At 34.5% G+C, this 24,036-nt stretch overlaps 1 protein-coding gene across 3 annotated transcripts in view; it reads right to left on the bottom strand.

The window, feature by feature from the left end:
• Positions 1 to 24,036, bottom strand: part of LOC128864311 (protein numb) — a 147,252-nt gene that overhangs the window by 62,592 nt on the left and 60,624 nt on the right. Inside the window, exon 1 of one of the 3 annotated variants that reach the window (XM_054103914.1) lies at positions 13,267 to 14,482. The exons of 1 other annotated variant lie outside the window; for it this stretch is intronic. The gene's annotated coding sequence lies outside the window, so the exon portion shown is untranslated. Of the gene's footprint in view, positions 1 to 13,266; positions 14,483 to 24,036 lie in introns of those variants that run through there. One more of the 3 variants, XM_054103915.1, reaches the window with a different exon arrangement.

Below are 24,036 nucleotides of genomic sequence, written 5' to 3'. Positions count from 1 at the left end.
TGTTCTCGATGTCTGCAATTGTGCCGCCATCTGGGCTGACTTGGCTACCTAAGTAGGTACATTTATTTTCATTTCGATAGGTTGACGTGCAGCGTAAAAACGCCAGGCCGAGTATCATTAATAACCATAGATTTCGATTTTCCAGCATTAATACGCAACCCAACACGTTCAGAATGTTGTTGCGCTAACATAGCGATTCTGGTCTGTGAAACCTGCCTTAAATCCTTGATGAAATAGAGAGAGCCAAATAAAGCCCTTTGAGTTTTTGTAGGTACCTACTGGCTTGTCGGAGCCACAAATATAGTTTTTAGGGAACTGGGGAGCAGCGCTAGATGCTTTTATTACCCGCAACATAACTAAGCGGCCGCCGTAGCTGAATGGATTGGCGCGGGACTACCACTCGTTGGAGCTCGGATTCGAAACTCCAAAACATGAAACACCAAATGATAGATGAAGTTTTTTTCTAATAGCGGTCGCCTCTCGGCAGGCCATGACAAACCTCCGAGTGTATTTTTGCCATGAAAGAACTTCGCATGAAAACCATCTCCCGTTCGGAGGCGATATAAAACTTGAGGTGCCTCCATTTGTGCGACAAAGGGGAAGAGCTCGGCCAAATACCCAATAGAGAACGTACGCGCAATTCTGAGCTCAGAGAGTTGGTTGATATGGTAAATGACCATAATAAATTATGCGGCTGCCTCACTGGTCCAAATTAAAAAATATTTTAATTTATGGTCAAGAGAAAATTCGGTGCAAAGTGGCAGTTCTCGGGCCTCAGTGTCAAACCACGAATTAAAAGTAAAGAAATTTATTTTACCGCAGATTGTTCTAGTCTTTAGAGTCGCAGATTCTTCTAAGCTCAGGAATCGCCTCTCTATTTCTGCACTGATTAAAATGGGATAGCTATGGGCGTAAATCAAAAGCTTCGTTAACTTAAATTAAAGTGACCACGCAAAGAAAAGTGACAGAACTGCCATAAAGTCGTATTCAGATCGCCGTGAGTTGTTCATGGATGAAAGCCTTTAAAATAGATACACACACCAGGTCAAGGGCTCAAGTGCTTTGAGACCATCAAGAAAGTTTCACTGAGAGAACAAAGAGCTACTCTCTGTTGATCATTCTACGAAGTACTCGTATTTGTTGGAAGCTGCAATTCAAATATGTTGAGAGATATTTTTAACTGCTCACTCAGGGAATACAACATTTGCTCTTTACATTCTTGTATATTTAAAGCCAATTCGAATATAACTACATCTTCTACAAAAGTACATAGAAGAACTGGAAGCATTTCAAAAGTGCTAAACTGAGCTGATATTCTATGGAGCCTGCGAAATCAGCTATTATTTATCTAGTGACTTTGGTCTGACCTCATCAAAACTCTATAAGTACATTTTTTGGACCGGCAGACATTTCAGGGACGCTCGTTTTCATGTGCAGGAATTTTTCACCTTCCGCGACCCTTAATAAAATTTTATCTAAAATATTTTTATAGAACATTTTTCCTCTCTAACTGTCCTTTCGATGAGAGAATACAAGCAACATATAGAGCATTATACTCACTTTGTTAAACTTTTGAAAGCTGCAGAATCTGCTGAATAAACCTTGGAAAATTTCACTATAGTCCGACCAGTTCTTTGCTACGGATCGAAGTCTTGGACAATAAGTGAAAAAGACAAAAATAAACTCCAGGTATTCGAGAGAAACATTTCGAGATTAGCCTCGAAGCCTTGGTGATGTCAAAGACAACGGTGAATGGCGTACAAGACGGAAACCATGAACTGGGCCAACTTATAGGAGGGAAAAATGTTGTGCGGTTCATCAAAGCTCAAAGACTAAAATGGCTAGGCCATATCATGAGAATGAACGCCACGAGAGCTCAACGAAAACTGATTGACCCTAACACATTTGCAACGAAAGCAAGAAGCAGACCAAGATCAGGATGGATGGATGAACTAGAAGACGATATGGGGAAACTCAAGTCCAACAACTGGAAGGAATCAACCAAGGATCGGCGCAAATGGAGGAATTTTGTGCAGTAGGCCAAAACTCACGCAGAGCACCAAATGATGATGAATTTTTATAAAATTTATTAAAGAAAAATAATGGTTATAACCTTCTGAAAAAAAGTGCTTGCAAGATTTTCCTATGGACCTCTGAAGCTAAAAACTATATTCGGCATCAATTTGTGCACAATAAGACCCTTGAAACTTTAAGTCTTTGTAAAAAGGTTTTTTATAAGGTGTAGAAAGATTCACTCAGATCCAGCTGATGATAGCAGAGAAAGGCCTCCTCTGCGTTGGGAAAATCAGGTGGAGATGGACTTGGCTTCACTTGGTGTGTCCAACTGGTGCCGATTAGCACGAGACAGAAACGACTGGCGCGCTTTGTTAAACTCGGGCAAAATCGCGTAAGCCGTTATCGCCCCAATTAAGAAGAAGAAGAAGAAAGATTCACTTGGGAGCCTACTAACGATTAAAATTGGTTTAATTGAGGACCGAAAGTGTCATCTTCGACTTTTCAATTTCAGCCCTAAAATTAGAGTCAGAGAGACTCGCAAGACGTCAATAACTTTAGGGTAACCCTATTCATTGCTTCAACAAATAAGAATCCCACTTAGTGTAAGTGCTTTAATATTTGTCTCCGAATACAATACTTTAACAAGGCTAGCTGCTGAAAGAGCCCAGTCTCCTTTCACTTTTAATTGTCCTGTCGTCAGATTAACAAATAGTGTTCGCATAAAACACCCATTATCTTATCAGTGCAATTACATCAAAGCCATAAACATTTGTAAACAAGCAGCAATAGTAATGAATAGTCGTGAATCGCTGTGAATTTCTGAGAATCGCGCGGCATATGCACCACTGTGGCTGGTCACATTAAACGCCCAACTTAAGCTGTTGACTGCCGCCTGACAATATTTCGCCAATCACAGTCCGTGTAATGACTTCTTGCCAATGTTGGGAAGATTTGTTTAGCAGTCTGATGTCGATACTTAACTTCTGCTTCTACCGGCACCAGAAGACAAATCAGCAGCCAGGCATAGAACATTTAACAATGCGACTGATGATGCGCTTTTAGTTGGGCGTTCAGTTAATTGTTGGACTTTATGACAGTTCGCTGTTTAAAAGATCTTGCACACAGATTAAAAATTAACTTGCCATAACTTGACTTGAAGAAATAACAAGGCGAACGAAGATTCACAGTTGGAAAAGTAAAAGGAACTAAGATACTTTGCGCTTTGATTGGCAGAGTGGCATCCAAAGGGGCCACAAAGTCAGCTGAGACAATTTAAAAGTTCATGCAGACCAAGAGGAAATGGTAGCTTAGCACAAATATGCGAGAGGTCTTGTATATATTATATATGTATGTATGTATATATGTATGTATGTATGTATGTATATATGTATGTATGTATGTATGTATGTATGCGCATTTGGTGTTGGAAAGAATGAAGTAATTTTTGCATTTGTCTCCCGCTTTTCATAAATTAAACAAGAATTCTAAGCTTCCCTCTCACCTGCCTTGTTTTTTGTTTTTTTAACTGGACTTTCGCTCGCACAGCTCGCATTACAAGTAAGTGGAAGAATTTAAGAAGAAAAAAAATATCTCTATGCCACGAACGGATGTGAAATACAGCAGAAACAGACAAGTTATGCAAACACCAAAGAACAAAACGCCAAACCAGAGCAATAAAAGATAAGTAATGGGGAACGGCGCGAGTAAATGCAGAAACTACAACATCTTCAGCAACAGTCGTGAATTGAAAGTTGCACTCTAATGATTCACAGATGGAAAGAGAAGAAATACAATAGTTGAAGCAGCATAAGAATTCTTATTTTTATAAATGAATAAAGCTGCAGAGCAGACATTGGAGCCAAGCGAAAGAAATTGGCAATTGCATAGGAACGGCTGACGAGTTGGAGCTGAGTTTACGGCTGCAAGAACTGGTTTTGCTTAGCAAGAATTTAGCTGGCTGCAAGCTGAATGTATGTATTGTGAATGTATGTGTTTATGTAATATTCATGGATGTGTGTACGCGTGTGTGTGCGCAATTTTCTGACATTTATGTAAGCGCATTTTAGTGGCATTGTTCGGGTTTGAGTTGGATTATGGCACGAGAATGCTAAATGTATATATTCGTGGATACGTATGCGTGTGTGTGTGTGGGTATGTGTGTATACACGTATAATGTGTATGTACGAAGGTAAATTTAGGTAGATATGGAATAAAAGTAAATAAAATAAATTAATTAAATGAAGCTAAATCAAATTAGCGCCGATACATAGCCGTTGCTGTTGCCTCAGTAGTGAAAAATAATCTTTGGTAATTATATTTCATATAAATAAAGTAATTAATTAATGACATTATTTAAAGTAAATTAAAATAAAATATAATTAAGCTAAATAAAATAAATTAAATTTATTGAAATGGATCCAAATAATATATATAAAAAAAAAAATCAAATAAAATTAATTTGAATAGTATGCGATAAAAAAAAATTGAAAAAATAAAGAAACCAAAGAACTAAAATGAAATAAAATAAGTGAAAATAAAATAAAATTAAGCTAAATATAATGAAATAAGTTGTATGAAATGGAGCACAATAATAAATCTACAAATTAAAAAAATAGAAAAACAACAAAATTGGAATAAAAAGAAACAAAATCAAATATATAAAAAATATTTAAAATATTGTAAAATAAAATATAATAAAATAAAATGGAAAAACGGTAATTTAAATTAATTAATTTAAATAATTTAAAGATACATTAATAATAAAACTAAATTAAATTGAATAAGAAAAATATAAAATATAAGAAAGAAAGTAACTCAAAATATTACAAAAGCAGAATGAAATAAGGTAAGATGAAATAAATTAATTAAATGAAAGAAATAAAATAAATAAAACAGAAAATATAATCATAAATACAAAAAAAGATGAATGAATGGAACAAATTAAATGTAAAAAATGTTTTAATAGTTTAAATACTAAGAAATAGAAGGAAATAAAAGAAATGTAAATAAATTATATTAAATTCAATTAATTTAAATAGAATAAAGTGGAGAAAAGGTAATATAAAAAAAATTTAAGAGCTGAAAATATTTAAAAAGAATAGAATGAAATGAAATAAATAAAAGTAGAAAGAAAAAAATATACAAATTAAAATAATTTTCATTTACTTTCTTTCATTATATATTTTAATGTTTTATTTAATATTTAATAATACGAATTAAATTAAATTGAATAGAATGGAAAGAATTTATAAAAAATCAGCTTAAAATATTAAAAATATATAATTAAATAAAGTAAATGAAAATAGAACGAAACTAAGTCAAAGAAAGTGAAATTAAGTAAAATATTGTTATTTATAATATATTAAATTAAATTAAATTAAACAAAATAAATTAAATTGAATAAAATGGAACAAAGTTATACATAAAAAACTAAGAATTAAATTAAGAAAATATTTAAAAAAAAATGCGAAAATATTAAAAAGTATTTTTTTTTTTGGGCGGCCGCCGTAGCCGAATGGGTTGGTGCGTGACTACCATGCGGAATTCACAGAGAGATCGTTAGTTCGAATCTCGGTGAAACCAAAATTAATAAAAACATTTTTCTAATAACGGTCGCCCCTCGGCAGGCAATGGCAAACCTCCGAGTGTATTTCTGCCATGAAAAAGCTCCTCATAAAAATATCTGCCGTTCGGAGTCGGCTTGAAACTGTAGGTCCCTCCATTTGTGGAACAACATCAACACGCACACCACAAATAGGAGGAGGAGCTCGGCCAAGCACCTAACAGAAGTGTACGCGCCAATTATTTATTTATTTTAGGAATGAAAAAAAAAAAAAATAATAAAAAAAAAGTTATTTAAATTAAACTAAAATTAAGTTAAATAAAAATAAAGAAAACAATATATTAAAAAAATCAAATGAAATAAAAAACAAAATAAATTAAATTTAAGTAAATTATATTGTATCAATTAAATAAAAATAAAACAAAATTAAATTGAATTACTTCAAATTGAATAGAATAGAACAAAAAAAAAAAATAAAATATATTATACAAAAAATTTAGAACTCAAAAGAAAAATAGCATCATCATTAATGGCACTACAGTTGCACAATTCTTCTCCATGCATCTCGTTCCGTTGCCAGACTACGATGGTTGGTCAGTTCTATGCCCCTCAACGCGGTCTAACCACCATTTCTGCGGCCGTTCTCTTCGCCACTTTGATTTTTCTGATTATTCTCTTTATTTTACTAAGTTTATAGACAGCAGAACTATTTTTGGCCGCCTTCTGTGACTTTACACCTTGCTCGTGGGCGTAATGGAAATGTGTCTATATCTATGAATATATTGACTTTTTTATCTCCATTTTAGAATGAGAATCTTGATAGGTACCACCAGAAACGACATATTTCGCAAATCGCATTTGAAGTCCAGTTTCGTTTATATTCAGGATTCAGGATGACCCCAATTTTTATTTCTCAATTATATGAGGAAAATGTCTCAAAATATGGGCCTGCTAGATCATCAGATCATTAATAAAAAGAAATCATCATTCACTGCACCCATGATTAGCAGGTGATATGAAAAGCGTTTCTCAGAAAATCAAAGAAAATACAATGGAACAACTAAAACCAATCCACTCCCTTTGCATTTCCAACAAAAATCGCACCTAGGCGCGCCCAGCCATGCATATATGCTTGTATCTCTCTATTCATTAGCGTTAGCAAAAGCAAAAAAAAAAAAGAAAAAAAAAATATTTTCAACTTTTAATTACATTTGCCACTCATCAATAGCATTGAAGGTGGTCGCCGTTGACTCTTGTTTGCCGACAAGCGCAGTGTGAGGCAAATAAACTTCATTACTTTGCAAATATTGCACTTTAATTCAGCAGCAATTACAAATACAACAACAAGTAGTTAAGGAGCACATTTCGTCATAACCACACGAAGTGCCACAAAAGCCACTTTGAAAGTCAGTTAAGAAAATAGCAACATTAAAATGAGCACAGAAGACACTAAAAACAACAAAAAATAAAAATAAAAATAGATATACAAAAAAAAAAAAAAAAAAAAGAACTTAAAAAAACACGATAAAAACAATAAAAATAAATGAAAGAGCAAAAATGAGAATATAAACAAAAAATGCAATTAACGCGTAACAACAACGTTCAGGGTTGCACACGTGTTAAATGTCGTTGTGGTAGTTATGTACTTGCATGTGTGTATTAGAGTACGTGTTTGGGTACATACACAGGTGCATTTTGGATTGGAAAGGGCATAAAAAGTGGGACGATGAGGTGAGCGAGCGTAAAAATCGACTACAAATACATACGCTTGTGTGTGTCCATGCATACGCATACATGTGGAAAATTGGTGGCGGTCAAGTGAGCAGACATAAGGTGAAATTGCTATCGATATTAGCCAAGTGGGAAACTTTGTAACCGCGCAACATTTTTGTAACATTTATATACAAAAATTTTGAACTATGCGATGAAACTAGCAAAGTATTTTCCAGTTTCATCAGTTAAAGTTATCAGACGGTTAAATTTAAAACAGTTACGATTAAGAGTTAAAATAAAAAGTTGCGTATTTAAATTGTACAGTTTCAAATTTTAACATACAAAAATATTGTAAAGCTCATAATGTACATATTGACATAGCGACAATTCTTTTTTTGTGTTTTTTTGTTTTTGTTTTGTGGAGGAGGGGAAGCATCAAAAGCCTATGGCCAAAGCCGTGGTGTGGGACTTTAACCCAACTACATTTGTCTAGCCTATTCTAATTAAAAGTAATGTTTATAATTTTGTAAAATATACATTTTCAAAAAATTCGTTTGATAATTCACTCAGTTTTATTTAGCTTTACTTTTTTTAACATCTGGTCGCATTGCCCGCGATTGCGGTTGTTGTTGGTGTTCTTCTGCTTTCAGCAGTGAAATCTCTCTCTCTCGCTACTGCAGTGTTGCCTAGCTTTGGATATAAAAACGCACTAAAATGCCCATTTAAAGAAAATAAAATACCAAATTTTTATTGAATCACTTAAAGAACTTTGTGTGCGTGACAAATTGTCTTTAAAATGTGCGTTTTTTTTTTAATAAATGTGTTATGCTTGTGTACAATTTAATTTATGGGTTTTTTTTTTTGTTAAGGGAACGACGTTTTTTGCTATATTTGAGGTTATGCCACAAGATAAGTCACTCGTTTTGTAAAAATGTCGTTATGGTTTTTTTAGTATTTTCTGGTATTTTTTTGTTAATTTTTACTATGAATACACCCTATGCCCCACTAAGAATTGATGACTGGAAAAAACGATTACACCTCTATGGTTTCAATTCGCATTCAGTAAATGCAAACGCTTTTTAAAATGTGTAAAAAGGTGTTCAATGTTGAGAAGTGTTGAGAGAAGAACATTTAATAATCTTGCCATAACTTAAAATGAGCAAAAAATTAAATTTGCACTTTCAAAATATCAAACTTTATAAGAATCAACAGATTTTCAGTAGCACTAAAATCTGCTCAGAGTGACCTTTTTAACATTCTTTTGTTATACAATAGTTTTCTTTTAACTTACAGTTTCGGTAGCTTTAAATTAAAAACAAAAAGAAAGAAACACCAAACTTAAAAATTTTCGAATTTTGGATGTAAAAAAGCACTAAATTTATTGTGAAAAGCAAATGGTTGGCAACACTGCACAACTTGGCAAACGTGACGTCACACACTCTCTGATGGGCGCAATCTTGTTTCTATCATTCTTGGGTACAACATTTGTAGTCTCTCAATCGTAAGAGCAAATTAGCTCAAATCAGCTGATTTCACTAATTCAAGCTGGTCAGTTGCTTGCTAGCCAGCTGGGTTAGACAGTCAAACGAACAAGTGAAACCTCAACAGCCGATTCATAAAAATCTAACTCGAATATTTAAAGTGACATTAAAATTTTTGAATAAATAGGCAGAGTACTAAAAAAGGAAACAAAAGCATAAAAGAATTAGCAACCAATTTGTTGACAGTCGACTTTTGAAACTCACTCTTTACTTCGAATTTAAATTTCTTTTTTCAATTTTACTTTTTATTTAATTTTTAATTTTACTTTTCATTTTATTTTTTTATTTCTTTATTTTATTTTTGCATTTCTTTATTTTATTTTTGTCACGCATTTGTCATTCAGTTTATTTAGTTTTTGTGAATTTACAATTTGAGAACGCATTAAAGTAAATTTAGTATAATTTATGCATTGATAAATGAGGCAAGGATTTTGGGCAGTTATCAAGCGCATGTGGCGAAAAAAACAATGCGGTTCCATATAATTAAAAAACTCGTGCGCAAGCACATACGAGATGTGTGAAGCTGAAGCAAATACACTTTGCATTTGTGTTGAGCAATAAATATTTAAGTCACAAATAAAAAATGCAGGAAGTTGTGTGACACATTCACGCTGATTAATTGCAATTTTAATTAAGGCTGCGCATAATAAAATTCTGCCATCGAACGCCTGCCGTGCGCGGCGTTGATAAGGATATTTGCAGGTGTATTGACCTCCAAATTTAAAAAAATTAAACTTTGGGGCGAATTTCTTACCAGCGGCCAAGGTTAGAAACTAAAACGTTTATTAATTTCTTTTCCCAACTGGCACAAGTCCATTAAGCAGACACGTAGCTTTGCGATAAGCCTTAAAACCTTGACTAAATCGGCAGAATACGAATGAAGAGAGTTGCCAAGAGTATGGGGAGCGATTTCAAGAAAGGTGTTAATTGCCTGCTTAGCTGATAGCACAGACAAATAGTCAGTTAAATAGAAAAGTGTCTTTGTTATACAAAATTTAAAAAAAAGGTTTAAAAGTTTAAAATATTTTGTAGTGATGACAAAAGTACTTGTTTTTACAAAATCAACGATACAAAACCTATTCGGTCGATATTGCAGTATGACAACTCTCCGCCACATATTGCAAATGTTGTCAAGAGATATTTGAAAATAATGAGTTAGAAGGTCCTTCGCCATCTTCTCGTATTCACCAGGCAATGCACCTTCTAAGTACTGGTTGTTCCGAATAATGAATAAGAATTTGTCTAATTACTGTTTTCGTTCTTTTGAAGAAATTGAAAATTTTGTTTTCTTCCATTTAAACGAATGTCAAACTTTCGTTACATGGAGAAAATACGCCACAAGCGGTGCATAAGATCGCCAGAAAGAGCAAAAAAAAAAAAAATACACAAAAATTAATGAAAAAGGAAAAAGTTATAAAATGATAAAAAAAGATAAAAACAAAATAATTTAAAGGGAGAAAAATTATCAAAGATAAAAAAAATAAGACAAAAATAAATAATATAATATAAAAAGAAAAAAATTATTAAAAAAAATCAGAAAAAAATTTATGAAAAATGCTAAAAATAAATTAAAACGAAAAAAAATTTAAAAAAATTAAAAAGGATAAAAAATACATTTAAAAGAAAAACCTGATAAGAAAATTAAAAAGAAAAAAATTATAAAAAAAGATAAAGAAAAATAAATTAGAAAGAAGAAAATTATAAAAATGAAAATAAAACGAAAAAAGATAAAAAATAAATTAAAAGGAAAACATTTATAGAAACCAAAAATGATAAAAAAATAGATTAAAAAGAAAAAAATGATAAAAAATTAATTAAAAAGAAAAAGTAATAAAAAAATAAATAAATTAAAAAAAATAGTTAAAAAAACAATAACAAATTGAAAAAATTATAAAAAAAAAATTTGAAAAAATAAATTAAAAAGATGGTAAAAATAAAAAATGATAAAAAATCAAAAACCCCTTTTAACTTGCACTCTAACAACAATAAAAACCACATAACTCAAAACTCCAAATTTTGTACAAAATTCACAAAAATTTAGCAAGTTTAAAAATTTCCTATCAAAATTTTCAGTTTTTAATTGGAATCTTCAGAAAACTTCAACTTGCTGCTGTAGCTCATTTAATTTTGTTGCAATAAAGTGCAAGTTTGAAGTCGTTCAAAAATTGCGTGGATTTTTGAGAATTTTTTTTTCTTGCCTACTATGTTAACAATTTTCTTCCATATAAAACGAAACGAGAATTTTAAGCCACTTAAAACTTACACTTTGTTGGACTAATATCAAATGGACAATAAAACTGCATACCCAGAATTTTTTTGTGTAAATTTTTCTGTATAAAAAGTAGAAAATTTTGCTGCATTTTTTTTTTTTTTTTAATTTTATTACTTTTTTGTGAATTTTGTATAAACTTAAAATTTTCAGTTTTTTTGTTGCAGCATGCACTACATTGAAAAAAAAAATTAAATTCAGAAACAACTTTATACAAAAAAGTTGAAACTTGGCGGTTCGTCACGCTCCTATTATTTTGAACACAGGTGTACGAGTATATAGCAGAGGACAAAGTACACTAAAGGATAACGTTTATATATAAATTATTTACTTATTTTATTCATTTATTTCATTAATAATTTTAATTTATAATAATTTATTTTATTCTTTTATTTATATATTTAATTCATTTTATTATTTGAATTATTTATTTAATTTATTTATTTTAGTTTCATTATTTCATTTATTTATTTTATTCATTTTATTATTTCATTTATTTAATTAATTTATTTAACTTATATCATTAATTTATTTTATTTATTTATTTTATTTTATTTATTTACTTATTTATCTATTTATTAAATGTATTTTATTGTTTAATTTATATTTATTTTTTCATTTCAGTTATTTTATTATTATTTTTATTTTTTTTTTTATTATTTAATATATATATTAATTTTTTTTATTTCGTTTACTTTATTTATTTTACTTCATTTATTTAATTATTTTGGTTGGTTGGTTGGTTTAAGGGTGACCCCGCATCGGAGTGCCACATAGACCGCAAGCTGGGTCCGTTGTGTTGCCCTAGAGCTCATTATGTTATATGATTAATTTTTAATTATTTTACTCAATTATTTTATTATTTCATATACTTTATTACTTGATTTATTTTATTAAATTTATTTTATTGTTTAATTTATGTTTTATTTTGTTATTATTTTTATTTTTTTTTTATTATTTTATGAATTTTTTTTATTACGTAATACATACATATATTAATTTTTTTTTTTAATAAATTTTAATTTAATTTAATTATTTTTTATTACTTCGTTTATTTTATTTATTTATTTTACTTTATTTATTTAATTTTTTATCTATTTATTAAATTTATTTTATTGTTTAATTCATATTTATTATTTCATTACATTTACTTTAGTATTTTTTTAAATTTATTTTTTTTATTATTTCATTTATTTTATTATTTGATTCATTTATTTAATTAGTGTATTCAACTAATTTATTTTATTTTATTTTATTTTATTTTATTTATTTTATTTATTTTATTTATTTTATTTATTTTATTTATTTTACTTATTTTGTTGATTTATTGAATTTATTTATTTTATTATTTTACTTATATATTTTTTTTTATTTTATTATTTAATTTATTTTATTTTTTTATTTATTATTTTATTTAATTTAATATATTTGTTCACTTGAAAACATGAATTATGGAAATGAGAAACTCTCCACTTATATTTGCTTGCTAATTGTAATTTATTTCTCTGCCTTTCATATTTATTCTACTATTTTGTGTGTTTAGAAGATTTCTAATAATTTTTGAGATATCTTCATTTGTTTTTTTTTACTGTTTTTATTTTGAACTACTCTTATCCATCTTATACCAGCATTCATCTGTTCAAAAATGTTTCTGCTGCCATATCCAACAAATATTTTATTCATTAATTTATTTAATTTTTTATTTTTATTCAGTTTTTTTCAACTCCAACCTCTTCGCTGTTTGTGTCAGTGTCTCAACGAGGCATTCTAAACCACACAAATGAATCTCTGCAAGAAGCATGGAATGCAGCACAGCACAGCGGAGCGCAAATGTCTTGAACAGCTGAACTGTGCGCCGCATCGGTGCTGGATTCCTCGCTGTGGGGAAACGAGTTTTTGCAAATAAAAAAAAGAGAAAAAATAAAAAAAATATTGTGTCTCTAAAAATTAAAAAAAAAGAGGTGCAAATCAAATCGTCATACGCGCCTTTGGTGAGCTACTCTGATAACTTTTTTCCAGACAAAAGTTCTGGTCGAGATTTGAGTTTTTCGCCTTTGAATGTTTGCGTTGCTAGAGTGAGCGCCTCGTCTTCATGCTTCGTGCAGAGTTTCATTTGTTTAGTTGTGTACTAACTTTTTTTTCTAATTTAACTTAAATCAATTTACCATTTATGCGAAGGAGTGTGGGTTTGTGTGCATATGTGTGTGTTATATCCAGTTGAGAGGAGTTGGTTGATTTGGCCGCTGGAATTTTTGTTTCAACTATTGTTAACTTTTTAATTTTTGTTTTGTTTTTGTAATTCGTTTAGTTGTTGCTTGATTGTGATTTTCCGCTGCTCTTTTGTTGTTTTTGTTGTTAGCTGAGGAAATTTGCAAACCAAATTATGTAGAATTTTTTCTAGCGTCTCACCTTGCTTTTATTTGAATTTATTTTGTTGATTTTCTAGGTGTAACTGCATTTAAAACTACAATGCTATTGTTGTTGGTTTTGTATTGGGGGGTGTCGTTGGAATTTGTGATTTACTTTTTTTTTATTTTTGTTTTTTGCTTTTGTATTGCAATTTTTTGTATTGTATTTTTTCTATTGCTAATTTTTGTGGTGCTGCCGCTTAAATTTGAATTTTTTAATTTCGTGTTTTATTTGCTTTAAATGTCATTTCAATACTTCTTTCTGCTTTTTTATTTACTTCTTATTTCTTACAAATTTTTGTGTCAACATTGGAATTTCAGTCGCTTCAGGTCCGGTTTTCATAACGACACGTCGATTTTGACGGCTGTTATTGAGTGTTGTTGTCAAGTTTTTTGTTTTTTACTTTTTTGTTGTTTTTGGATGTATTGGTATTGGTATTCGTTTCTCATTGAACATTCACAAAGGCCATAAGCAGTGGCAGCATTTCAGTGTAAGAACCAGTTTCGCCTTATTTCTTATATTAAATTTTATTCTACGTAGTTTTTTGTTTTTATTAAATTTTATGAATTTTAAACTTTCCTTTGTTTTGCGTTTCACTCATTAATTTTACGCTAATAAATTAATTTAACTTGTCAAGTTGAAAAAAAAAAAATCGAAAATTCTCTGCTCGCGAAATTCCGGTTTTGCACAATTACTTCCACCGCTTGACCGCAGCTCGGGATTTTCCACTAATCCCGATTACAAAAACGCGAGTACTTCAAAAAATGTCGTTTTCTAACTGATCGTACCGTTATTGCGTTAACGTTTAATCGAGTATGGCTAGCAAGTTGGACCCCAAAAGTATAAGAAAAAAAAAACTATTTATTCGCGAGAAACCTGCCCCGAAGACCCGTTGCAAGCGCGCTTCACGTACGTACGTTCCAGCAGTTCAAATTACTCTACTGTACTGACAAACAGCAGACAGACTATCTTCACGCTCACTAGCCAGCTACATAGCTGGCTGACTGGTTGGTTGGCTGTTAAGCTGGCATTTGGCATTTGTGTGGTGGTGTTGGTAGTGGTGTCAACAGTTGAGTTAATTCTTTTGCCTACTGCATTTCAATTTATTTATCTGAGCGCTCAAAAGTGAATTTGTGTGTGTGTGTGTGTGTGTGTGTGTGTGTGTGTGTCTTGCCGTGCGTTTGCATGTGTGTGTGCGAGCGCCTTGCGGCAAAAAAAACAAGACGCGGACAGCTGTTACTGGAACTGAAGAAAATATATTCAATACACTCACAAGACGACAAACATACATGCGTAAACACATTGACACGCAAAATCATGCATACACGGCAAAAGGCGCGCTCAGAATACTACAGTTTGAATAGCGATAAAGCGGCACCGGTGCACGGGGTGCTCTCTGAGCGCTAACTCAAATTTGTAAATTTTGCTTTTATATGCTTATTTTACTGTTGTTGCTGGTTACTGCTCATGTATAATTCACTAATCGTCTGCGTTTCATGTGAACAAATGCGTATGTATCACCTTTGTTTGTATGTGTGTTTATCTGTGCACGCTTATTTTTTGATTTTTGCAATTTCATGCACACATTCATTCTTTTGTGTGTGTGTGTGTGAATCTCTATGGCTCAGCAGTTAATATGTCATTCTTCTCATACAACAATAGTGGGTAAAACACATCTGTCATCGCACGCAAACAATAGAAAATTACAGGTAAGTTGGACCGTCAGAGAGAGAGAGTGAGAGAAAGAGAAGGAGAGAGCACGAAAGCTGGAGTATGAAAGCGTGAGTGCAGGCTTTTTTGATAATGTGCAGAGCAGAAATGGCAATAAAACGTGTCTCACTAAATTGAGTCGGGTGGAATTAGGCGTCACAAAGATGAAAATAAACAAATAAGTATTTAAAATTATATTTCAAGAAAAAAATTGCCACGATATCAAATAATTTGCAACAAAGTCAAACTTCACCAGAAGTAGTCGGCAAACAAATAGTCACTCAAAAGGTTTTTTTTCGAATTGGCAGTGCCATTGACACTCTTATCACTCTTTTTATTCACTTCAAAATTAGAGAATTTCTAGAGAGTATGTTGTAGAGATTAAAACAAGGTCATGAAGCGATCAAATATTTATAGATGTATGTATGAATAAAATTTGAGTATGAAGTTGAAGTGAAGAGAGTGTAGTGCAAGAGAGTTGGAAGTGCAGCGCACGTGTGTGTATTAAGAGCAGAGTATTGCCGATGGATGTGCTCAGTAGCTATTTTAAGAGAGTTTTACACTAAAGAGTTGAGAGTTTACATTAACCCAGTAAACAATTTCGCCACTCAAGGCAATCGTTGTATGAAGCACTGAATTACGCTTACTTTCAGAGATGGCAAAAACAAACCTGAAACGAAATCTTCTTTAAAAAATTTTATTTTTTTCTTTAGATAAAAAAATGCCAGGTAAACTTGTTCACGGATGACTCGAAGTTCGACAGAAGGGTTAGTGAAGGAGTATTGTGCGAGGAGCTCCCCATCAAGCTCAAATTGAGGCTGCTGGACCACTACAGTGCGTTCCAAGCGGAGGTAGCCGGAATCAAAATTGAAAAAAAAAGTTCAGTTTCAGTTTTTCAGACAGTTTCAGACGCGAAGAAAGCAATTACGATCCAATACGTTCATAAATTGCGGCTTCTATTACTCATTTTTTGAGTACAGGTAGGATTTGTCTGTGTCTTGGACCCCTGGGTCTGAATAATTTTTACTCGGCTGATGCTTTATTCGAAAAAAAAATTTTAAAAATTGTTTAACAATAAAAAAGAAAACGCACACACACCTTTGAACAAGCATTTATGTATGTTGATGGTAGGGATATTACTCGCGATATACGAGTCTTGGCTATTTCTTTTTAATCCCGAAAATTCCGGGACGAGTAGTATTCTTTATTCTTCATTATATGTCAAATCTTCATCACGAAAATCCTTCTTTTTGAGGGAAGAAAAGCTTTATTGGTCACATTGGTTGAGCTTTCAGTGCTTTCAATGCCTTGTTTTATAAAACTGTGACTTAATTAATTTAATTTCGGAACATTTTTAGGATACCGAGAAATCGCGGGATTGATAAAATGCCGAAAATTGACATGCCTAGTAGAAGAGGTAAGCATCTTAGCGATCGAACGAACTTAAGTCACAAAAGTTCGTTACGCTTCAGTTTTGGCCGAATTCTGGTTGAACAATTCTTCAATTTTTTTTTTTTTGAAAAGCTGAAAAGGGTGATCACATTAGAGATACTTTTTCCAACAGGGTTTTTTGACACACCACGCGTGACTACTGTCAAATTAAATACACAACTTTTTTCAGTATTCATTGGCATTTCATCGTGGAAAGATGAGGCTTACTCAACAACCTTTACAAATCGGACAATTGCATTACGGAAATCGACGCTCTGTGAAAAGTGTTCATCGCGCGCTCAGGCCATTTTACGGTGTACTGCGATGAGACCCATTTTCGACTTAATGGCTACATCAATAAGCAGTATTGTCATATTTGGGCTGAAGAGCAACCCCAGGCCATTCAAGAACAGTCAATACATCCATTGTGAATAATCGTTTTCTGTAGTCTATGGGCTGGAGGAATCAACGGCCCATATTTATTCAAAGATGAGCCTGGCGCCAATGTAGCAGTGAATGGCGAAGACTATCGTACCATGATAAACAGCATTTGGTTCCAACCAGACGGCGCTACTTGCCATGCAGCTCGTGAAACAATGGAACAATGGATTTACTGCATCGTCGTTTCGGTGAGCAATTTATCTCTCGTCTCGGAGCAATGGATTGACAACCAAGATCGTGTGATTTCACACCTTTGGACTTTTATTTGTGGGGGATGCAAACCAGCTTCGATTGAGGTATTGAAGGCCAACATTATTAAAGTTACCGACCGAAATCCTCCAGCGAGTCATTCAAAATTGGTGTTTACGGATGGCCGAATTAAGACGCAGTTGCGGCCAACATAGCATACGCCGATGACTTGGTCCAAATGGTCTCAGGGCCCTTCCCATCAGTAATGACTGAAATTTTGGAAGGTGCACTAGCTACATTGGGCTGCCAGTTGCGGTCTCAGAGTCAACTCTGAAAAAACGGAGTTGATGCTATTCACCAGAAAATACCAGCCTCCACCTTTTAAGCTTTCAAGACTAAACAACCAGTGTCTTACTCTCTCATCGGAAGTCAAGTATCTTGGTGTAATATTTGACCCCAAGCTCCACTGGAAGCTGCACATAGAAAATCGAGTTAAGAAGGCCAATATAGCCTTATACGCCTGTAAATCTATGTTCGGCAAAAAAGTGGGGTCTCAAGCCACGTGACGTACTTTCGATGTACAACTTAGTGGTTCTGCCAATTTTGACATATGGTTGCTTAGATTGGTGGGTAGCTCTTCAGAAGGGCTACAACACCACTAAATTAGAGAGAGTGCAGAGAACTGCATGTGTGGGCATCACTGGTGCTTGTAGAACATGTGCCACGGCTGCGCTCAACGTTATTCTGCACTTACTTCCTGTGCATCTGCAGGTTCAATCCATTGCTGCTCAGAGTGCTATTAGGCTGAAGGAGATTGTCCTTGGGTGACAACTTCCTGTAGGACATAGTAGCATCTTGAAGCAGATCTCCCCTTCCTTCTCTGTTATTCGCACTGACCTCTCCATCCGCAAACTGGATTTCGAGGGTTGTGCTAGGGCTATATTTCCGAGCACGCAAGATTGAAAAGAGGGGAGAGTCGGCACGGATATAGGTACCTCTATTTTCACTGACGTATCCAAGATGGAGTCTGGAGATGGAGCGGGGGGTTCACTCTTAATCAGCCAGTATTTCGGCCTTCTTTAAACTGCTGGAAACAAGCAGCGTTTTTCAAGCAGAGGACTTCGCGATACTGCAAGCATGCAAAATGCTCGCTGGGATCGCTGTTGGGAGGGAGATATTAAAATTTTTTCCGATAGTCAAGCTGCGATCAGGGCCCTGTCGTCGCCGTATTGCAGCTCTCTTCTGATGAACTCCTGTAAGGAGGAGGAACTCAAACGTCTGGAACGTGCAGGAAACATTTCCATTATCTGGGTTCCTGGGCACAGGAATATAGAGGGAAATGAAATTGCCGATGAGCTTGCCAGGAAGGGGTCGATAGAACCGGTTTACCGGTCCCCTGTCCCCTTCTCAGATATCGGTATCCCCTTGACCTTTGTTAAAGGGAAATTACACAATTTCTTTCTAAAACAAGCGCAAGACAGTTGGAGGTCTGTCTCATTGTGTGCTATGATATTTCGAAAACACTATGGCCTCAATACGATAGAAACAGAACGCTTAAGGTGATGGGAATACCCCGCCATTCAATTTCCAAACTCATTGCGGTGTTCACTGGTCACTGCGGGATCGGTACTCATGCGGAGAAGCTTGGAATTCCGTACAATCCCTATTGCAAAAGCTGTGGGGATTCTGCAGAAAAAGAGACTGTTGGACACTTTATCTGCAAATGTCCGGCACTGGCGGCTAGGCGCTTGAGATTCCTTAGGGGATGCCCTTTCGGGATGACTTGAAGAAATTCTCCAGCCTAGATCCCTTTCCTCTCCCCCTCTACATTAATAGCACTGGACGCCTGCAGACGGTTTTTCTCTTCCCAGATAGTGGTCCACATTATGGTTTCAAAACGGCACGTAAGTGCTACTTGAAATATACCTCGGGTACTCTTGCCCTCTTACCAACCTGCGGCCAACTTTTGAAAAATAAATGTCATGAATGGTCTTACAAAAAAATAATAAAAAGTGTCCAATCAATTTGAATTCTCTTTGTTTTATTTCAATTTAAAGTCCGTCAGCTCTAAATTTATCACCCTTTATAGACTCCAATTTTTCGCAAAAATGTTGAATGCTGATATCACAAAGTCTGCAATTTCATTGAAATCGAAAAGGGAATTTTTGTTGCAATTCATTAAAGTCAGGTGTATTTCCGTGTCAATATTTTATGGCAGGTTCACAATTTAATCGAGATATTTTTCTTTTGATATTCTCAAATATAAACTGAAATTAAAGTGAGCTACATATATTCAAATGTGAATCTTTGTTTTGTCTTATTAATAAAACAAAGCTGATTTTTGATACTCGCAAATGTTCTGTTCAATTTCGTTTCACCCGAACATTGGCAAAATTGGCCGAAGTAGTTACTAGTCCGCACCTGGCCTCAAAGCGCGCTGCTTGCACGTTATCTATGTATTATCATTATTCATTTTTTCAGTTTTTTCAACACTTTATGACACTACTGAACTTTTACTAAAACTTTAAACCAACCGCAATGCCATAAATTTCCTCGAATCCGCGGAAGCCAATTTGTGCTACCCAGCGCATTGTAGTGAATTATTACTTAGAGTAGTTTGAACTGTTCGAAAGTTCGATTGGGTGTTGTTGGTGGGCTTGGTAATAAAATTATAATGAAACATACAAACATACATTAATGTGGTGGAAAAACTATGTAGAAGTTTAATATTTGTACTCACAATTTAAATACAAGTCTGTATGTATGGGCACTTGTACTACTCCATACCTGTTTGTATGTACTCATACTTGTAAATGCTGTGTGGGCGAAGGAAATGCATAAAATAACGGTAGTAAGTAGATAATTGAATTGCGATAAAATACCAACGAACTGATAAGAAAAATTTAATGAAAGTGTTTTTTTTCTTTGTTTCAGTCAACAACAATGAGTGATGGCCAACTGATGTCTTGTCATTTGAGCGAAAATTTATTTATGCCGATCAAATGCGGCTAAATGTTGTTGTATCAAATTTACGTATAGTAAAGTACGTCAGTTGATTCTAAGAAAAATATTATGGAATTTAATATAAATAAATTTCGCCGTCTAAAGGATGATCAGAATTTTTTACTGTGAAAAAATGATGTTGTTACGAACTAAAAGTTTGTTGGGCGGTTGATTTCACTGTGCGATTTACGAAAAAACTTAAAATTTCGCAGGACCAATTGTCCAAAAAATATTTTTAAAAACTTCCACTTACGCTATGTTGGACATCCAACGAAAAGACAAAACCCAGGACAGCATATATCAGGACAAGTATTAAGGGTGGCTAAATTTTAAGGCCCGATGTTGAATGTAAATCACGCCTACCTGTCAAGTTTTTTTCTGAATTTCATTTGACATTTTTCAATTTCAGATTAATTCAATTCGAACCATGGAAAGATACACAATCGAGCAATGCGATAAAGTTATTCAGGCTTATTATGAAAACGGGCGTTCAAATCAAAATGCATATCGCGCACTTCGTGCCTCAGTGATGAGGCATATTTTCACCTCAGTGGATTCGTTAATAAGCAGAATTGCCACATTTGGGCGAATGATAAATCAAGAGTGATTGCCGAAAAACCAATGCACCCACAAAGAGTGACTGTTTGGTGCGGTTTATGGGCCGGCGGCATCATTGGGCCGTATTTTTTCCAAAATGAGGCCGATCAGGCAGTTACTGTGAATAGTGTTCGCTACCGTTGGTTATCATCAACTTTTTATGGCCAGAATTGGAAGATATGGATGTGGACGATATGTGGTTACAACAGGGCGGTGCCACTTGTCACACAGCTAACGAAAGAATAGATCTTTTGCGCGAAAAATTTGATGGCCGAATAATCTCACGTCGCGGCGATGTCAATTGGCTGCCAAGATCATGTGATTTGATACCGTTGGACTTCATTCTTTGGGGTTATTTGAAAGAAAAGGTGTACGTCGATAAGCCAGCAACAATTCAAGAGCTAAAGAATGAGATAATTCGGCACATTAACGGCATAGAACCTCAATTATGCCTCATAGTCATCGAAAATTTGGACCATCGGATGGAGGAGTGCCGCCGAGGCCGCGCGGCCATTTTGCCGATATTTTGCCCATTCGTAATTGAGCCGTGCCAATATTATTATGATAAAGAGAAATTACAATAATTTTCTAAAACAATTGTATTTTATTTAAAATCAACACCGGCCCTTGAAACTTAACCACCCTTTAGGGTAATAACGTCGTTTGAAAAACTTATCTTCAACCATCCTTTTAATTTCCTAATGAATTATTTTGAAAAAAAAAGAAATTTATGTTAAAGGGTACCGTGTGGGTTCGAATCCCACGTAAAGTACTTTCCCAAACTTTCCCACTTTCCTAGTTTCTAGTTTCTAAAACAAAAAAAAAAAAAATTTTATTCCTCAACCCCAAACACCTTATTCTTCCGATCCTTACTCCCGCACAAAAGTCAGCGCATTACTTGCATTGTGGCTGCTAAAACAAGCAAAAAACAAAGAAAAAGACACAATTACACATTGCATCAGTGGCGCCAGCAAGAAGAAGCTGGCAATCGCGGTAATAGCGCAGACACATCAAAATTTAACGAAGTCCTCAACCATCTGTGTGATCCTTATGACAGAAAAATGTGAAACACTGATGGCGCGCTAAACAGTTAGAAGGCACTGTTCCTAAGCAACGACAGCTGGGCATTCCCACTATTTAGGACTAGCAGCGGCAGGCTAATCACCTACCCTGCCAAAAAGCAAAATAGATGACTAGAATATCCAACGTAAGACTAAGTCTTGTCGAGGCCCTATGCTCCCGAGTGGAGTGAACAAGGAAAAAAAATCGTAAAGGATTAAAAAGTTCCCCAAATATATTTAGAAGATTCAAAATGCAAATTTATTCTTCAAAAGTCATATTATCGCCAACACACGTTTGATCCAACTCTCGACCTATTTCTGGAACTCTATTTTCGGTATAACCATCAGAGCCATTTTCGAATTTTCTATTACTTTCCTTCGGCTGTTAAAATGCATTCCCAGTAGTGTGGGGTAGTTGAGTTTAAGGCTGGTTAAATCCTGTAAATCCAGGCGGAACTATGTCGGTAGACGTAATATCCTGATGCTGGCATGGGTTCCGCGACACGTGGATATCATGGGTAACGAGATCTGTGACTCTTTAGTTAGGACGGGCTCTGAAGCAAACTTCTTTGGCTTGGAGTCCGTTCTGTCACTCTCTTCTGCAGGGTTACTTTAACCCACAAACGAGCTTGGCTGACAGAGGCTGCAGATGGAGGAAATTAGTAACTAATATTACCTGTCATGTCCGGCCGACTGTTATTAAGCAGAAGGGACTGTAGGCAGCTGGTTTGATTGATGACGGGCCACTTTCTATGGGCGAAGCACATGGGAAAGGTAGGCATCTCAGACAGTGTACTCTACCCAGCATTTAGAGAGCAGGATGAGACGGCGGACTACTTTCTGTGCGTCTGCCCGGCCGTCGCACAAATCAAGCTTGAGGTCTTTGGCACTGATGTGTTAAAAAGCGACCAACCACCTTGGCTCCTTGGCACCACAAGATCTACTCAGATTTCTTCGGATATCGGGTAGATTTAAAGAAAATTAAAAGGGGATCCGAATGCAGTACAATGGGTTTATTTGTATCTGAGTGCTGTTCTTGCTAGTTCGTCCGGACAAAAACAACAATTCGATCAAACAGAAAAAAATTGCAGGGAGCCACGCGATTTGTTCCATAAAAGATCAAAGTAGGCTCAAATTTATTTTGATATTGTAGCGGGTTAAGCTCGTATTTATCCAGAATCGACCCCGACATACTCAATATAAATCCACCTATTCATGTGTCCTCCTAAGCCCACTCACCTAACACCCCGCTCTCTCTAGACTCAACCCGTCAAAACGGCATGTTTACCGGGCTAACCGTTGGGTAAGCTATGGTAGACGATGAAGATTGGTGACTATACCGAACTGGCAGGGCTTAGTAAGCTGCTACAGCAACAATATCTATTCTAGCTCTTCGTTACACTTCTATAACTTGATACAACAATTTTCCTTGTTCCAGGTAGCAAATCTGCTCTTTTTACTCAGCAACAATTAAGCTAAAACTGACTTTTTCTGATTAGCTTGTTTGAATAACTGACCATCCCCTCTTTAGCAAACCAAGAAAGCCCAATGAGTATTTTCCTGGGTAAGACCGTTTACGCAGCGGCGACAACGACCCCAGTGTAATCTAAATTTAAAAAAAAATGCTCAACCTTTCAATCCTATCGGATCATTTCGCTCTAAAACTTATAAGATAACCAAACAGTAACTGACGCATTGCAGGAACCTATAAGGCTGACGAGCTGGCTAGGCAGAATATACTTGAGTTGATGTCTTCGCGCAAATAAAAAGTGGAAATTTCCTTAGCTATATGCGGTCTGCCCTTGGAAAAAGAGCCTCTAATCAGCTGAGCGAGTCTTTGTGGCAACGAATAGATCGGTCGCGGTGGAGAGATCTTCTGCGGCTAACAAAGCCGTTTATTTTGTCGGTGGTGAGAGTCTTCAACGGGCATTGTCCACAATTAGTAAAATAGTAATCAGACTGAATATCATTATGCGTCCATTACACGGGTAGATCGGTTGCGGTCGAAATATCTTTTATAACATAGTAATCAGACGGAACATCATTCCCATCCCTTTCCACAGTGGATGAATTGCGGGTGAAAGAATTTTTGTG

Source organism: Anastrepha ludens, chromosome 5, assembly GCF_028408465.1.
Source record: "Anastrepha ludens isolate Willacy chromosome 5, idAnaLude1.1, whole genome shotgun sequence".
Taxonomy (NCBI): domain Eukaryota; kingdom Metazoa; phylum Arthropoda; class Insecta; order Diptera; family Tephritidae; genus Anastrepha; species Anastrepha ludens.
Note: the sequence above shows the minus strand (reverse complement) of the source record. Positions and strands in the feature narration are given on the sequence as shown.